At 46.3% G+C, this 15,084-nt stretch overlaps 2 pseudogenes across 1 annotated transcript in view; both read right to left on the bottom strand.

The window, feature by feature from the left end:
* LOC147343488 (protein FAM90A5-like) overlaps positions 1–15,084 on the bottom strand; it is a 48,854-nt pseudogene that overhangs the window by 14,893 nt on the left and 18,877 nt on the right. The window lies entirely within an intron of this gene.
* LOC147343490 (uncharacterized) lies at positions 1,243–9,373 on the bottom strand (annotated as a pseudogene).

Raw genomic sequence — 15,084 nt, 5'->3', positions numbered from 1 at the left:
TGGATTTTTTACCACTGAGCCACCAGGGAGACCTGATTGTATGTTACATTATTTTTTAGGGGCTTGCACAAAGGATCTTTCAGGGGTTTTCCCTGCCACACAAAGAATCTGCTTGTAATGCAGGAGACCTGGGTTCTATCCCTGGGTTAGGAAGAATCTCTGAAGAAGGGAATGGCAACCCACTCCACTATTCTTGCCTGCAGAATTCCTTGGACAGAGGAACCTGGTGGGCTACAGTCCGTGGGGTCACAAAGAGTCTGACACGACTGAGTGACTAACACTACACCTCCTACACAGGATTTTATTTTTTTTCTGATATGAAATCCAGCTGTAACTCCACTGTGATTTTAGGATTGCTGCATCCTCAGTGTGATAAGTTTGTGTTGACTGAGAAATAAGTGATCACCGAAGACTTCCCTTCCTTCATGATACTGACAGTATGTTGTATAGTCTGAGTACATGTGGACCAGAGGGGTTGCTCTATGGAGACAGAATTTCTCAGAACCTTCTGTGAAATCACTTCTCTAGGATAAATTGTTCAGAAGTATGCCTTGGTGCTGCTCAACACACCTTAGTATTTCTCAAAGGTCTTCATCTTTGTCCTTGTTTTAGTGCTTATTTTTTTCGCGGAATTTCTTGTGCACATGAAGCCTGGGCTTGGCTGAATGTTTGTTGACAGTTTTCAAAGTCCTAGGGGTTCTCCACATGGAGTTGGCTCACGTTGAACAATAATTATGAAAGAAAAACTAGGCATTCTTATCCTCTGCTCACATCCTCTAGGGTCTTTAAGAGTTGGGAGTTGTTGCGGAAAACACCCATATTGTATTTAGAGGGAGTTCTGCTAAGTTGGAGAAGGCAATGGCACCCCACTCCAGTACTCTTGCCTGGAAAATCCCATGGACGGAGGAGGCTGGTAGGCTGCAGTCCATGGGGTCGCACAGAGTCAGACAGGACTGAAGTGACTTAGTAGCAGCAGCAGCAGCTGCTAAGTTACCTGAGGTCAGGCCAATGACTAAAGGCTTTGCCACAGAGATAGGGCACATGTGGATCCATGTCCACAGTTGATTCCTGTCTGGACCGGGGAGTATGATGCCTGAAGGAGCCTCCATATTGATTACAGACAAGTACTTTAGTGAGGGTGAACTTGGTGAGTTTAAATGCTAATGCTATGGCTGCTGTTCCTCCCACATTCCTCATGTGTGGAATGTGGAAGGAACAGCATGTCACCTCAGGTGAGAAAGTCTACTGAGAGCCTTCCTGGTTTTCTCTCTGGTGCTGGGTTCCCTCATGTTGTCTAAGGAAAGAGCCATGACTAAAGCGTTTCCCACAGAGCTGACACTCATAGGGTTGCTCACCCGTGTGTGTTCTCTCATGCCTTCTCAGGTTTGCATATTGACTGAAGGTGCTCCCACACCACTGACATGTATAGGGTTTCTCTCCTGTGTGGGTTATTTTGTGCCGAGTCAATCCAGAACACTGACTGAAGGCCTTCCCACACACAAGACACACGTGAGGTTTCTCTCCAGCGTGGATTCTCTTGTGCTGACTAAGGCCAGAGCTTTGGCTAAAGACTCCCACACTGACAACATTCATAGTGCTTCTCTTTGGGATTGTTTGTCTCATGTTTTCTAAGGTAAGAGATTTGATGAAAAGTTTTCTCACACAGGTGACATTTATAGGGCTTCTCTCCTGTGTGTTTTCTCATGTTTCAGGTAGGAACTTTGAAGAGTTTCCCACACAAGTGGCCTTCGAATAATTTCTCTCCAATCTGGACCCGGTTGTGGTTTCTCAGAAAATAGCCGTTTCCACAGAGACTGCATTTGTTTGGTTTCTCTCCCGTGTGAATCATCCTGTGTCATCTGAGGTTAAAGTAATTATTAAAGACTTTTCTACATAGAGGACATTCACATGATTTTCCTCTAGTGTGAATAGGACCCTATGCATTAAGAAATGATCCTTGACTACATGATTTTCCACACTGTTTGCTGACATGTTACCTTCTTAAGTGAATTGATGAATGTTGAAGTGAAGATCTAGAAGCTAATTCACCTCTCAAATTAGTTCATGCAGCAGGATCCCCTTGCTGGTGAGAAACATGTTTTGGGAAAGGAGATATGAGGCTGTTGCTGGTTTGCCCATGTCTAGGCAGACACTTATTCTTCTACATGTTCACCCTAGAGCATCAACCAGGAGTAGTCTCCTGGTAAAATGTCTCCCGTGTTAGTTGCAAACATGTTGTGATACTCCCCTTCAGGCACAAACATTCTCTTTTATAGTTTCCAAACCCCAGATATCAGATTAATTTTGAAAACTTCAGTGTGTTCTAAAGACTAGGAGATGAACAATGTTCATGCTATTGACTTTTTTCCTTACATTAGTTTTAAGCTCATAATCAGTTAACCAATTTCAGACTATCCAAAAATTTGCTCTGAAAGAGCTTTATCTCAACTTACACATAGGCAACTGTGCTCAATTACCAACTTGTCACACTGCTGGGTCTTTCATTTGGATGACTGAGGTTCCCACCCCTGAAACTTACTACTGACATAGTAGAGGATATGTACTTTCTGTAGACACTTCACATAAATATAATTTCTTGTTGTTTAAGGGATCGTTCACTGCCTAAAGAATGGAAAAAATATAGATTTTAGAATGGCATTAGGGAAATAAAATGTAGACAACCACCAAGATCATTGAGTATGTTTCAAATATTGGCACTCAGTTGGAGAAACTGTATATAGCAAGGAATTACTCAATGTAGTATTTGAAAGAAATATTTTAAAAGTCATTATCTATTAGAAAAGAAAAACAGAATGAAAATATAACAATGTAATGTGGGCAGGTGACATTGGGTCAGAAAATGGTGGAAAAAACATGAAATGGCAGGTTCAAGACAAGAATCACTATGTGAAAATTTAAGTGCAATAACTCCATAAGAAACCTCTTCCTTAAATACGAGAAAATGGCAGGAAGTAATATGAATTGTGATGATAGGGGCCCAGAATGATGACAACACGAGGAATATGCCCCAATGTCCTCACTTCCACTTTGGAATATATCCCTGCCTTCATCAGACTTTCATCTGGTATCTCTAAGTACTTAACACACCGGCTGAAACTGTTTTGCCCTGAAGCCCAGGCCCCTGACGCTCACCTGGACTCTGACCTTGGAGGCCTCCTGCTCCTTCAGTCCACAGCTCTGTTCCTTGTTTCAGCTATGAAATCACATCTGATTTGCTAATTTGATATCCTGTTTGATTTAAAAAAAATGTGGATTTTGAGTGTGGACTAATTACCCTTTGCTGTGCTCAAGTCATGGGTAAGGTAGTGAAGACAATAAAGAGATAATTGAAGGTCGGTGCAGGTAACATCTTCACTGGACAGAACAGTGAAGGTCCTTCAGCAGACCAGGAGGAAACCCAGAGCAGCAGCAAAAACAGTGAGGCTGTCTAAGGCTGATGCCCGTGCACCAGTTCAGAGAGAGGCCACAGAATCCTCATTCTTTTCCAAATAGGAAAGATCAAAAGACTCTACAGTGGGCTGAATATTCCTGTCAAACAGGATCCAGTAGTGTGATTCACCTTACAGGAAAAATCGAAATTATGTCATATACAGGACTCTGGCGGTAAGTCTTCATGGAGTGATTCGAACAGAATTATTATTATTTTAAATATGTGATCCTTTTATTTATGCATTAAAATGTCCATTGAATCCCCAGTCCTGTTCTGAATGTTGAGACTAAGTACCAATAAAGATATGAAAGCAGGGGCTGGGCAGGGAGGCGTGGCGCGGGCTGCATCACTGAGAGTAAGGATCTGGCCTGAATACCCAGAGAGCTATCTGAGCGAAATAATTTAGGCTAGCAAACCAGACTATGGGATATCTACCACGCGAAAAGCCAGCCCTAACTTAAGATACTGCCAGGCCCGCACACGGAACAAAGAACTAAACAGAGATAGCCGGCTGCAGACCATCCCCCTCCGGTGACAGGCAGCCAGAGCCGGAAGGGGGCAATCGCAGCCCCAGAGAGACATTATCTATAAAACTGTAAGCAGGCTTTTTTGCTAACTAAAACTTCCTGGGGGTCTGGACGGTCAACATCTGCCTGAGAAGGTGCGCCGGTTGTACACCTAGATAACTGAGCGGTGGGGAGGCGATAAGTTGCAGCAATCGCACTCGCCAAACACCTCATCACCTGAGCTGCTCGGGCCTGGGAAGGGCACAAAACGCAGGCCCAACCGAGTCTGCGCCTCTGAAGACTACCCGACTGCCTGAACCTGAGCGGCTTGGAGCCGGGAGGTGCAAGCAGCCCAGGGCCAGCCACGGATGGTTCCGGCAGAGCAACCTAGAGCCTGAGCAGTGTGGGCAGGGAGGCTACATGCGCCATGAGTGGGGGCAGACCCAGTGTGGCCGAGGCACTGCGAGCACATGCCAGTGTTATTTGTTTGCAGTGTCCCTCCCTCCCCACAGCTCGACTGAACAAGTGAGCCTAAAAAAATAAAAGTGTCCACCACCATTCCCTTTGTGTCTGGGCGGAAACCAGACACTGAAGAGACCAGCAAACAGAAGAAGCTATAACAGAGGGAACCGCCTTGCAAGTTACAGGCCATAGATTAAACCCTGGGGTTAGTACCGACTACATAGGAAGGGGCCTATAGATCTTGAGAAATATAAGTCGGACCAAGGAACTAGCCGAAAGTGAACTGACCCCACAATACTCACAACAAAACCAGAGAAAGTCCTAGATACATTTTTACTATTTTTACGATCATTCTTTCTTTCTTTTTTTTTTAATTAAAAAAATTTAAGTCCTCTATTATTCCTTTAATTTTCACTTTTATAACCTACTATTACTTTGCAAAAAAAAAAAAGACCCTATTTTTTTAAAGCAAACTTCATATATATATTTTTTATAATTTTTGTGACCTTGTTTTTTTTATTTTCTTCTTTTCTTTAACATTGTATTTTTGAAATTCCAATCTCTACTCTAGATTTTTAATTTTAGCTTTTTGGTATTTGTTATTAATTTTGTACCTATATTTTCTTTATAAATTTTGTGACTTTGTTTTTGTTTGTTTGTTTTCTCTCTTTCTTTTCCTTCTTCTTTTCTTTAACATTGTATTTTTGAAATTCCAAACTCTACTCTAGATTTTTAACTTTTGCCTTTATATATTTGTTACCAATTTTGTACCTTTAAGAACCCAATCTTCAGTACCCATTTTTCACTAGGGAGTGAGATTACTGGCTTGACTGCTCTCACTCCCTTTGGACTCTCCTTTTTCTCCACCAGGTCGCATGTGTCTCCTCCCTAATCCCTCTCTACTCTACCCAACTCTGTGAATTTCTGTGTTTTCCAGACGGTGGAGAACACTTAGGGAACTGATTACTGGCTGGATCTGTCTCCCTCTTTTTCATTTCCCCCTTTTATCCTCCTGGCCACCTCTGTCTCCTTCCTCCTTCTTCTCTTCTCTGTATAACTCCGTGAACATCTCTGAGTGGTCCAGTTGTGGAGTGCACATAAGGAAGTGATTACTGGCTAGCCCACTCTCTCCTCGATTGATTCTACCTCATCTCATTCGGGTCACCTCTAACTCCCTCCTCCCTCTTCTCCATGTAACACTGTGAACCTCTCTGGGTGACCCTCATGGTGGAGAAACTTTTCATCTTTAATGTAGATGTTTTATCAATGGTGCTGTATAGAAGGAGAAGTTTTGAAACTACTGTAAATATAAGACTGATAACTGGAAGCAGGAGGCTTAAGTCCAAACCCTGACTCCAGGGAACTCCTCACTCCAGGGATCATTAATTGACAGGAGCTCATCAAACGCCTCCATACATACACTGAAACCAAGCACCACACAAGAGCCAACAAGTTCCAGGGCAAGACATACCAAGCAAATTCTCCAGCAACACAGGAACACAGCCCTGAGCTCCAAGACAAAGGCTGCCCAAAGTCACCCCAAAACCATAGACATCTGATAACTCACTACTGGACACTTCATTGCACTCCAGAGAGAAGAAATCCAGCTCCACCCACCAGAACACCGACACAAGCTTCCCTAACCAAGAAACCTTGACAAGCCACCTGTACAACCCACCCACAGTGAGGAAATTCCACAATAAAGAGAATTCCACAAACTGCCAGAATACAGAAAGGACACCCCAAACTCAGCAATGTAAACAAGATGAAGAGACAGAGGAATACCCAGCAGGTAAAGGAACAGGATAAATGCCCACCAAACCAAACAAAAGCCTACGAGATAGGGAATCTACCTGATAAAGAATTCCGAATAATGATAGTGAAATTGATCCAAAATCTTGAAATTAAAATGGAATCACAGATAAATAGCCTGGAGACAAGGATTGACAAGATGCAAGAAAGGTTTAACAAGGACCTAGAAGAAATGGAGTATGATCCACTATGGACCTCTCAGAGTACCTTGAATAGCAAGGAAATCAAACCAGTCAAATTCAAGGGAAATCACCCTGAATACTTGTTGGAAGGACTGATGCTGAAGGTGCAACTCCAGTATTCTGGTCATCTGATTCGAACAGCTGCTGTTGCTGCTGCTAAGTCACTTCAGTCTTGTCTGACTCTGTGGGACCCCATAGATGGCAGTCCACCAGGCTCCCCCATCCCTGGGATTCTCCAGGCAAGAACACTGGAGTGGGTTGCCATTTCCTTCTCCAATGCATGAAAGTGAAAAAATAAAGGGAAGTCCTCAGTCGTGTCCAACTCCTAGCGACCCCATGAACTGCAGCGCACCAGGCCCCTCCGTCCAAGGGATTTTCCAGGCAAGAGTACTGGAGTGGGTTGCCATTGCCTTCTCCGGATTCAAACAGCTGACTCATTGGAAAAGTCCCTGATGCTGGGAAAGATTGATGACAGGAGGAAAAGAGGGTGTCAGAGGATGGAATGGCTGGATGGCATCACCAATGCAATGGACCTGAACTTGAGCAACTTGGGGAGATGGTGAGGGACAGAGAGGCCTGGTGTGCTGCAGTCTATGGGGTCACAAAGTGTCGGACATGACTGGGCAACTGAACAACAACATGACCCATTATCATCATCCAAATATCAAAGTACTAAATTGCACACCTGAAAGTGATATAGTGTAGGTCAATTGTACTTCTACTTTTTAAAAAATCAGTAAAAAAATAAGAGGTTTAAAAACAAACCAAAAAAAAAAAAAAATGAATGAACTTTATAAACTGGATTGTGTCCGCTTCCCGAAATTCATATGTTGAATCCCTCACATTGAAGAGACCAGAATGTGACATCCCTGATGGGGGATCTAGTGGTTAAGACTTCACTTTCCCATACAGAGACAGCAGGTTTGATCCTTGGTCAGGGAACTAAGATCTCACATGCTGCAGGGTGTGGCCAAAAATTAAAAATAAATAAATAAAGATTGAAGGGACCAGAATGGGGCTGTCTATGGGGAAGGGGCAGATAAAACACTGATTAGGTTAAAGTCATCCCCTGAAGGTGGGTCCCACATCCCAGCAGACTGGTGCCCTTAGAAGAAAAGCAGGAGACCACAGAGCCTGAGGAGGGGCAGGCCAAGAAGGACTCAGTAGGTGAGTGGTGTCCACACTCTAAGGATGGCGGCCTCAGGAGTAAACAAACCTACCTACACCTTCATCTAGAAACTTCCTGCCTCCAGGACCGAGCCTCTGGCAGCAGTTGGAAACTTTTTCATGCTACGTGCTAAGTCGCTTCAGTCACGTCCGACTCTTTTGGACCCCATGGACTGTAGCCTGCCAGGCTCCTCTGTCCATGGGGATTCTCCAGGCAAGAACACTGGAGTGGGTTGCCGTGCCCTTCTCCAGGGGATCTTCTGAACCCAAGGATCAAACTAGAATGTGCACCTCTAAATTCAGCCTGGGGGAAGGTGCAGTTTCACATCAAACCCCTCAGGATATATTTTCCATTTCTCTGACCCAGAACGATCTGGTTCTCACTGGCTTCTCCTTCCCAGGAGAACTCGTGTTCCAAGGATGCACAGGTAACAGTGACAGAGGAGACTGCCCCATGTTTGTCATGGTCTTCGAGCTGACAGTCGGGTTTTCCCACAGTCAAGTAGCCAAACAGACCTATTAGCTTCAAAGAGCTGGAGGAAGGTGAACTCTGTATTACATTCATCGTTAAACAGCCTCCAGGAATACCAGCAACTGTATTTTTCCCTCTTTGACCATGTGTAAACGAAAGGTCTGTTTCTTGGGTGGGTAATTATGGTAGCACAAGTTTTAAAGTGAAGTGAAAAGTGATCTCAGTCCAGGCTCACAGAGGAGGATTATACTGTGAAGGGCAGAGCAAGGTCACCAAAGGCAAGGGCACGATTTTTACGTTCTTTGCAATTTCGCATTTCATATAATAAGGTCACAGGCTTGCTGTATGGAATGACAGTCATCCTCACACCTGGGGTTTCTGCCCTGAAGTCTCCACCCTAGCAAGAATGGGGCCACTTTTCCCCACTAAGAGGAGCAGCTCAAAACTGCTGCATCAGGCAAAGAGCCCAAGACATTTCCTTTTGGGCAGGTCTGTGGGGCCTCACCCGGCTCAGGTCAGGCATCTCCACGTGCGAGGAAGCAGGTGCCCCTGGGTCCAGAGAAAAGCGGCTCACCTCTGTAAGGGTGAAGGGTCAGTGCAGGAGGGAGAGGTCTGGGTATGTCTGCATTCATGCCTTTGGCTTTCTGGAATCTGCTAGAAAGTCTCTTAGTGAGCATGTAGATTTGTAGATAAGTTTCCTCTAAGCAGCAAAGCATGTTTCTGGTCAACTGATGTGTGGACCACAGTGGGGCATGGCTGCGGGTGGGCTAGGTTGGGCCCCGGGGCCTTCCCTGGATCTCTGCGCTCCGAGGCCTCCCCTCCCAAGTCGGGTGAAAGCATCTGGACACTAGGTTCATATCACAGTGTGGTTTGGAAATTAAACCAGGAAAAGTGAGTGGTGAAAATCCTTTGTAAAGTCCTTCTATAGGATAAAAAAAAAAAGACTCAAATAACAGACCTGGGCTGCTGCAGGCCCCTAGATCCAGTTTAACAGGTTTTTCAACTCGCTCTAGAGACTGCAGACAGCAGGGTACAGAAAATGGACAGAAATGTCTGCCAACCTCTTGTTTTAAGAGTCTGCAGGTGGCCGTGATCGAGGCCTCACACAGAACCAGCCTGCAGGCCGACTGAAGAGGTCAGTGCCTAGTGTCCCCTGGGCCAGTGTAGACAGGCAGTGACACACACTCAGCATGGGGAAAGAAGCCTGGGATTGGGAGGGGAAATCACACACACACACGTACATATTCACACACACACAGTCCTGCACACAGAGACATCTGTGCATGTATACCCACACTCACACACATACCTGTGCACACATGCGTGCGCACGCGGGCACACGCACACACCTGGAGCACACAGATACCCGTGCCTGTACATACACACACACACACATGTGCACACACAAACACATGCACACACACACACCTGGAGCACACAGATATCCGTGCCTGTATACCCACATGCACACACACACACATGTGTGTACACACATGCACACACCCTGAACTTACATTTTTCTGTTGAATAGTAGCAGGGCTGAGACATCTCTCATGGGAATCTGTTTCCACCCAGCTGGATTAGGGTTAGTCTACTTTCTGGAGAAGGAATTGGCACCCCACTCCAGTACACTTGCCAGGAAAATCCCATGGACAGAGGAGCCTGGTGGGCTTCAGTCCATAGGGTCGCTAAGAGTTGCACACGACTGAGCAACTTCACTTTCACTTTCCACTTTCATGCATTGGAGAAGGAAATGGCAACCCACTCCAGTATTATTGCTGGGAGAATCCCAGGGATGGGGGAGCCTGGTAGGCTGCCGTCTACGGGGTCGCACAGAGTCGGACACGACTGAAACGACTTAGCAGCAGCAGCAGTCTACTTTCTGAGCCACCACTCAACCCAGGGAGCTTTCAGGACTCAACCTTTAGATTCAGTTGAGTTTGCCTGTCTCAGTTGTGCAGGCAAGGGGGGTCCTTCCCAGGGCCTGTGTTTGTGGGGGCGGGGGAAGGGGGTCTCCTCTCTGGCCAGACCCGTGTCCCTTCTTCCCTGTCGATCATTCTCTGGGTCCTGGTGACCCCAGAGTTACTGATCACCAAGAAGAAAGCACACTGTCTCCGTGAAGGAGCACAGGAGACCCTTGGGGTGATGCGTCGTCTGGAGGGTATGACGAAAGGGAGGGGGTGCCAGCCAAGACACCCGCACTCCTGTCCTGGCCTATCCAGAGGGACTTTCAGGAGTCCTAGGACTCTGTCCCACCTGGCTCTCCAGGTTGCTGTGGATGTGTCTTTGTTCCGGTAGGGGGAAAGGACAGGACATAGTTTATTCAGCTAGTTTATTTGGCAGTTTAACTTATAAAAGTAAGTATTAGTCACCTGTCACAGGAGCCTCTGTCTGTGCTCTTCCCAGAGCACAGGAATATTTGGGGCACTAGGTTTCCTCCAGGGAAAGTGAGTCACCTCCAGCTGGGGCGGGACTCAGCTTCCTGCCAACATCAATGCTGGGACGCAGCTCTAAGAAAATCGTGGGCTCCAATTGCCTAAGGCTGCGAACCTCAGGCCCTGTTGTTTCTCCTACAGCGTCTCACTCCTCCCTGTGACGGGCTGCCAAGGGCCAGCGGGAGAGCGGCTTCCCACCAGGATACCGCATTTCTGCTGCTCTGTCTAATCTCTGAACGCAGCTCTGTCCAGAGAGGCAGACGGTCCCGCCCGGAGCAGCCCCAGCCCTCAGCCCTTGTTCCAGGGGACCGGTCCCTGCGGGTCCACCACGAAGGGAGGCTCGGATCTCCTCTTGTTCAACAAAAACGCGGCCCACGACCACACCCCCGGAAGCTGGAGCAGAACAGACCCGGCAAGACCTCCCTGACTGCGCAACCTCAGTCCAGACAAGTCTGTGGCCTTCAGACCTGACATCTGGGAATCCATGAAGTCCCTCAGTCGTCTGAAATATGTTTCCTCGAGGTCCTGAACTACAAGAGGTTTTGGCAAGTTGGAAAACGGAGACTCGAACAGTCAGAGCGCTGGCTTTGAGCTCCTGAGAAGGTCCTGCGCGGGAAGGTGCCAGCGGCCCTGGAGCCCACCCTGCCCTGCGTGCCACGAGGCGGCGCCGGAGAAGGGACCGGGCGGTCCACCTTCCGGGCATCAGGCGGAACCGGACTGCTCTTGAACGCGAGTCTGCAAAGAGCCTAGACAAACGGACTGTTAACGGAGAGACGCAGGTGCTCACTGACACGGCGGAATGAGCGCCAGGCGGAACTTGAGATCTGCAGTCCTCTTTTGAAAAGTGCGAGAGGCGGGAACTGTACACGGGGGGACCAGACGGGGTGCGCGCAGAGCCGGGGGGTCGGCCAGATGCCCCGGACGAGGGGCCCACACTGCGCGCTTTCCGGCAGCCCTCAGCTCCCCCGTCCTTTTCTTGGTGCAGTGGAGCCGGGCTGTTCACTGGGAAGAGCAGAGAGCAGGAGAGGACTCGGAGACTCACATCCAAACCCACAGGGACGACTTGGCTCCAGGGAGCAGGCTCCGAGAGCAGACCTGCTCTCTGCTCTTGTGAGATGGGCGCGCCCGGACCTGCTCCCGGACGGACCTGGGGGCGCCTGGTGCTCAGGATGTCCTCCTCACACGAAGGCGCCTGAGGGACAGGGCTGGGGGGCGGAGGTGACCCTGTGGCTGAAGGGGCTTCAAATACACACAAACATATGGAATCCCAATATTCCTATTTCCTAGCTTTGGTATTTCTCAACATTTTACAAATTTTTCACTTCTGTACTTTTCACGTCTTTCTCTCTCTCTTCCTTTTCTTTCTTTTTTTGACTGAAATGGGAAGTGTTTACTCTTTAATTTTCATTTATGTATTCATTTATTTTTTAATTGGACTGTAGTGGCTTTACAACGTTGTGTTAGTCTCTGCTGCTACTGCTGCTGCTAAGTTGCTTCAGTCGTGTCCAACTCTGTGCGACCCCTGAGATGGCAGCCCACCAGGCTCCCCCGTCCCTGGGATTCTCCAGGCAAAAACACTGGAGTGGGTTGCCATTTCCTTCTCCAGTGCCTGAAAGTGAAAAGTGAAAGTGAAGTCGCTCAGTCGTGTCCGACTCTGAGTGACCCCATAGACTGCAGCCTACCAGGCTCTTCCATCCATGGGATTTTCCAGGTGTTAGTCTCTACTGTCAGAGAAGGCGATGGCACCCCACTCCAGTACTCTTGCCTGGAAAATCTCATGGGCGGAGGAGCCTGGTAGGCTGCAGTCCATGGGGTCGCTAAGAGTCGGACACGACTGAGTGACTTCACTTTCACTTTTCACTTTCATGCATTGGAGAAGGAAATGGAAACCCACTCCAGGGTTCTTGCCTGGAGAATCCCAGGGATGGTGGAGCCTGATGGGCTGCCATCTCGGGTCGCACAGAGTCAGACATGACTGAATCGACTTAGCAGCAGCAGCCGTCTCTACTGTACAGCAAAGTGAATCAGCTGCATGAATACATGTATCCCTTCTTTCCTGGATTTCCTTCCTACTGAGGTCACCACAGAGCATTTTCCCTTTCTTTTTCTTTTTGCTACACTGTTTTGAAGCAAATCCGGGGTACCCTGTCATTTCACTGCTCAGCCCTTCAGTGAGCTTCTTTAGCTGATGAGGCCCTTTCTCTTCCAACATAACTGCCACATTGCTGGTACCCTAATCAAGTCAATAAGAAGCCTCTGATATTACCCAGTCCATATTCAAGCTTATCTGGCCCTCTCAAAAATGTTTTCTTGTAACTGGTCTCTTTGATACAGAATCCAAACAAGGCCCACCCATTGGTTGTTTTGCCTCTTTTCTCTCTAATCCTTTCTCCTCAGGCCATTGTTTTTGTAAACAAAAAATAGTTTGTTTTTCCTGTGCAGCATCTCATGTTCTGACTTTAACTTACTGCTCTTGAGCAGTTGTTTTACTTGTTTCTCTAACTTTTGCATTTCCTGTAAATTGTTAGATGTAGAAACTTGATTAGTTTCAGGTTCAACTGCTGGTGAACCCTGAGGGAACTCAGAAAGGAAACAAGAAATACCCACTATCTAGTAGCCATCAGACTGCAGCCACCCCTGATGGTGCAGCTTGAGGAAACTCAGGATGAGAAAACACAGGATCCTGGCCCCAGAGAGCCGAGGAATGATTTCAGTGAGCCCAAACTCTTGCATCTTCCCATACCTAGAAAAGTGCTGAATTCCTTAACTGGGGATATCGGTTTTTCTTTTATTACCAGTAACCTTTTGTTCTCACTACGTGTTGTTATCGCAAAAATTCCTATATATCCTGGCATATATACTGGGTTCACCACTTCCTTTTCCAAAGTTTTATCTGAGAGGCTCTCTCCCTAAAACTGCCAGCCGAATAAACATAATTCTCAACTTTTAGGTTGTGCGTTTTTTTTTTAGTGGACATGCTTTTGGCCAGAATATTTCTTGGGTGGTGGTGTGCACTCCTCTGAATCAGAGTAGGAGGTCCATGAACTTAGAGTCTTGTAAGCTTACAGTGAGGACAAGGTTGATCATTGAGTTGAGTTGGTCTCAGCCTTAATTTTCTATCATCAAATTCCCTGCCAGGCTTTCCAATGCATGTTTTAAAGCCATCCAATGACATTGTTTTAGTTCTATGATTTCATTCAGGGGTGCAAAATGGTGATTTTCCAATTCTATTATCCATTCTTCATTTATTAGCTGGAACTTTCTATAAATATTTCACTCATATAATGGTTGTTTTTTGACTGCAGCCATGAAATTAAAAGATGCTTACTCCTTGGAAGGAAAGTTATGACCAACCTAGACAGCATATTAAAAACCAGAGACATTACTTTGCCAACAAAGGTCCGTCTAGTCAAGGCTATGGTTTTTCCAGTGGTCATGTATGGATGTGAGAGTTGAACTATAAAGAAAGCTGAGTGCTGAAGAATTGATGCTTTTGAACTGTGGTGTTGGAGAAGACTCTTGAGAGTCTCTTGGATTGCAAGGAGATCCAACCAGGCCATCCTAAGGGAAATCGGTCCTGGATGTTCATTGGAAGGACTGATGTTGAAGCTCAAGCTCCAGTATTTTGGCCAACTGATGCAAAGAGCTGACTCATTTGAAAAGACCCTGATGTTGGGAAAGATTGCAGGCAGGAGGAGAAGGGGATGACAGAGGATGAGATGGTTGGATGGCATCACCGACTCAATGGACATGAGTTTGGGTAAACTCTGGGAGTTGTTGATGAACAGGCAGGTCTGGCATGCTGTGGTTCATGGAGTCACAAAGAGACACAACTGAGTGACTGAACTGAACTGAATGGTTGTTTACCCTAAAATACAGTTTCTACAAGAAGGGCACAGTAAATGCTTAATCTTTTCTCTTATATACCAGTTTCCAGAGTGATAAGTTGGCACCTTAACAAACTCCAAGTGTAAATAGTATTGTTTTTTAAGTATCAGTATGACCTCGTGTATTTTTCTATATTTGGTGTTTAAAATATAATTTACTGTTATATTTTTGTGTATTTAATGTGTTTCTATATTATATATTTAATCAGATATAGTCATAATTCTCTGCCAGGATGGAAAATGCTCCATTCTAGCCTAGGGAATCCCTCTCAGATTGGAGCCAGTGTTCTCCGGACATTCACCAGCCTTTGGTAGCTTCTCTACTATCTAGCACAATGAGACTCCAGACTCATCTTGTCCATCTCATGCTCCGTACTTGGAACCTGCCACTTCTATAAGACATCGTGGTTCTTTCTAGTGGCAAAGGTAACGACCCATGGCCTGTGTGCTAGGGGTGCTCATTGCTACTTCACTGTCTCTGCATTTGTAGGGGTGGGGCTGAGAAATATACACTTGTTAAGAGGGGGAAAGTCCAGATTTTATACTAATACATCCAATTCAAATTTAAGGCTATAGGATTTTAATATAACCTTTTAATTTTATATGAATCTTTTCTTACGTCAAAACTCTTGGTTCTGATGATGTTTCTCATCCTCCCCCCAACCTGACTTTCATCTTGAGAAGCTTCAGATGGACACACAGGCAAGATT

Source organism: Bos grunniens, chromosome 27 (assembly GCF_055505025.1).
Source record: "Bos grunniens cultivar Pamir isolate PY7600 chromosome 27, Bosgru_T2T1.0, whole genome shotgun sequence".
Classification (NCBI taxonomy): domain Eukaryota; kingdom Metazoa; phylum Chordata; class Mammalia; order Artiodactyla; family Bovidae; genus Bos; species Bos grunniens.
Note: the sequence above shows the minus strand (reverse complement) of the source record. Positions and strands in the feature narration are given on the sequence as shown.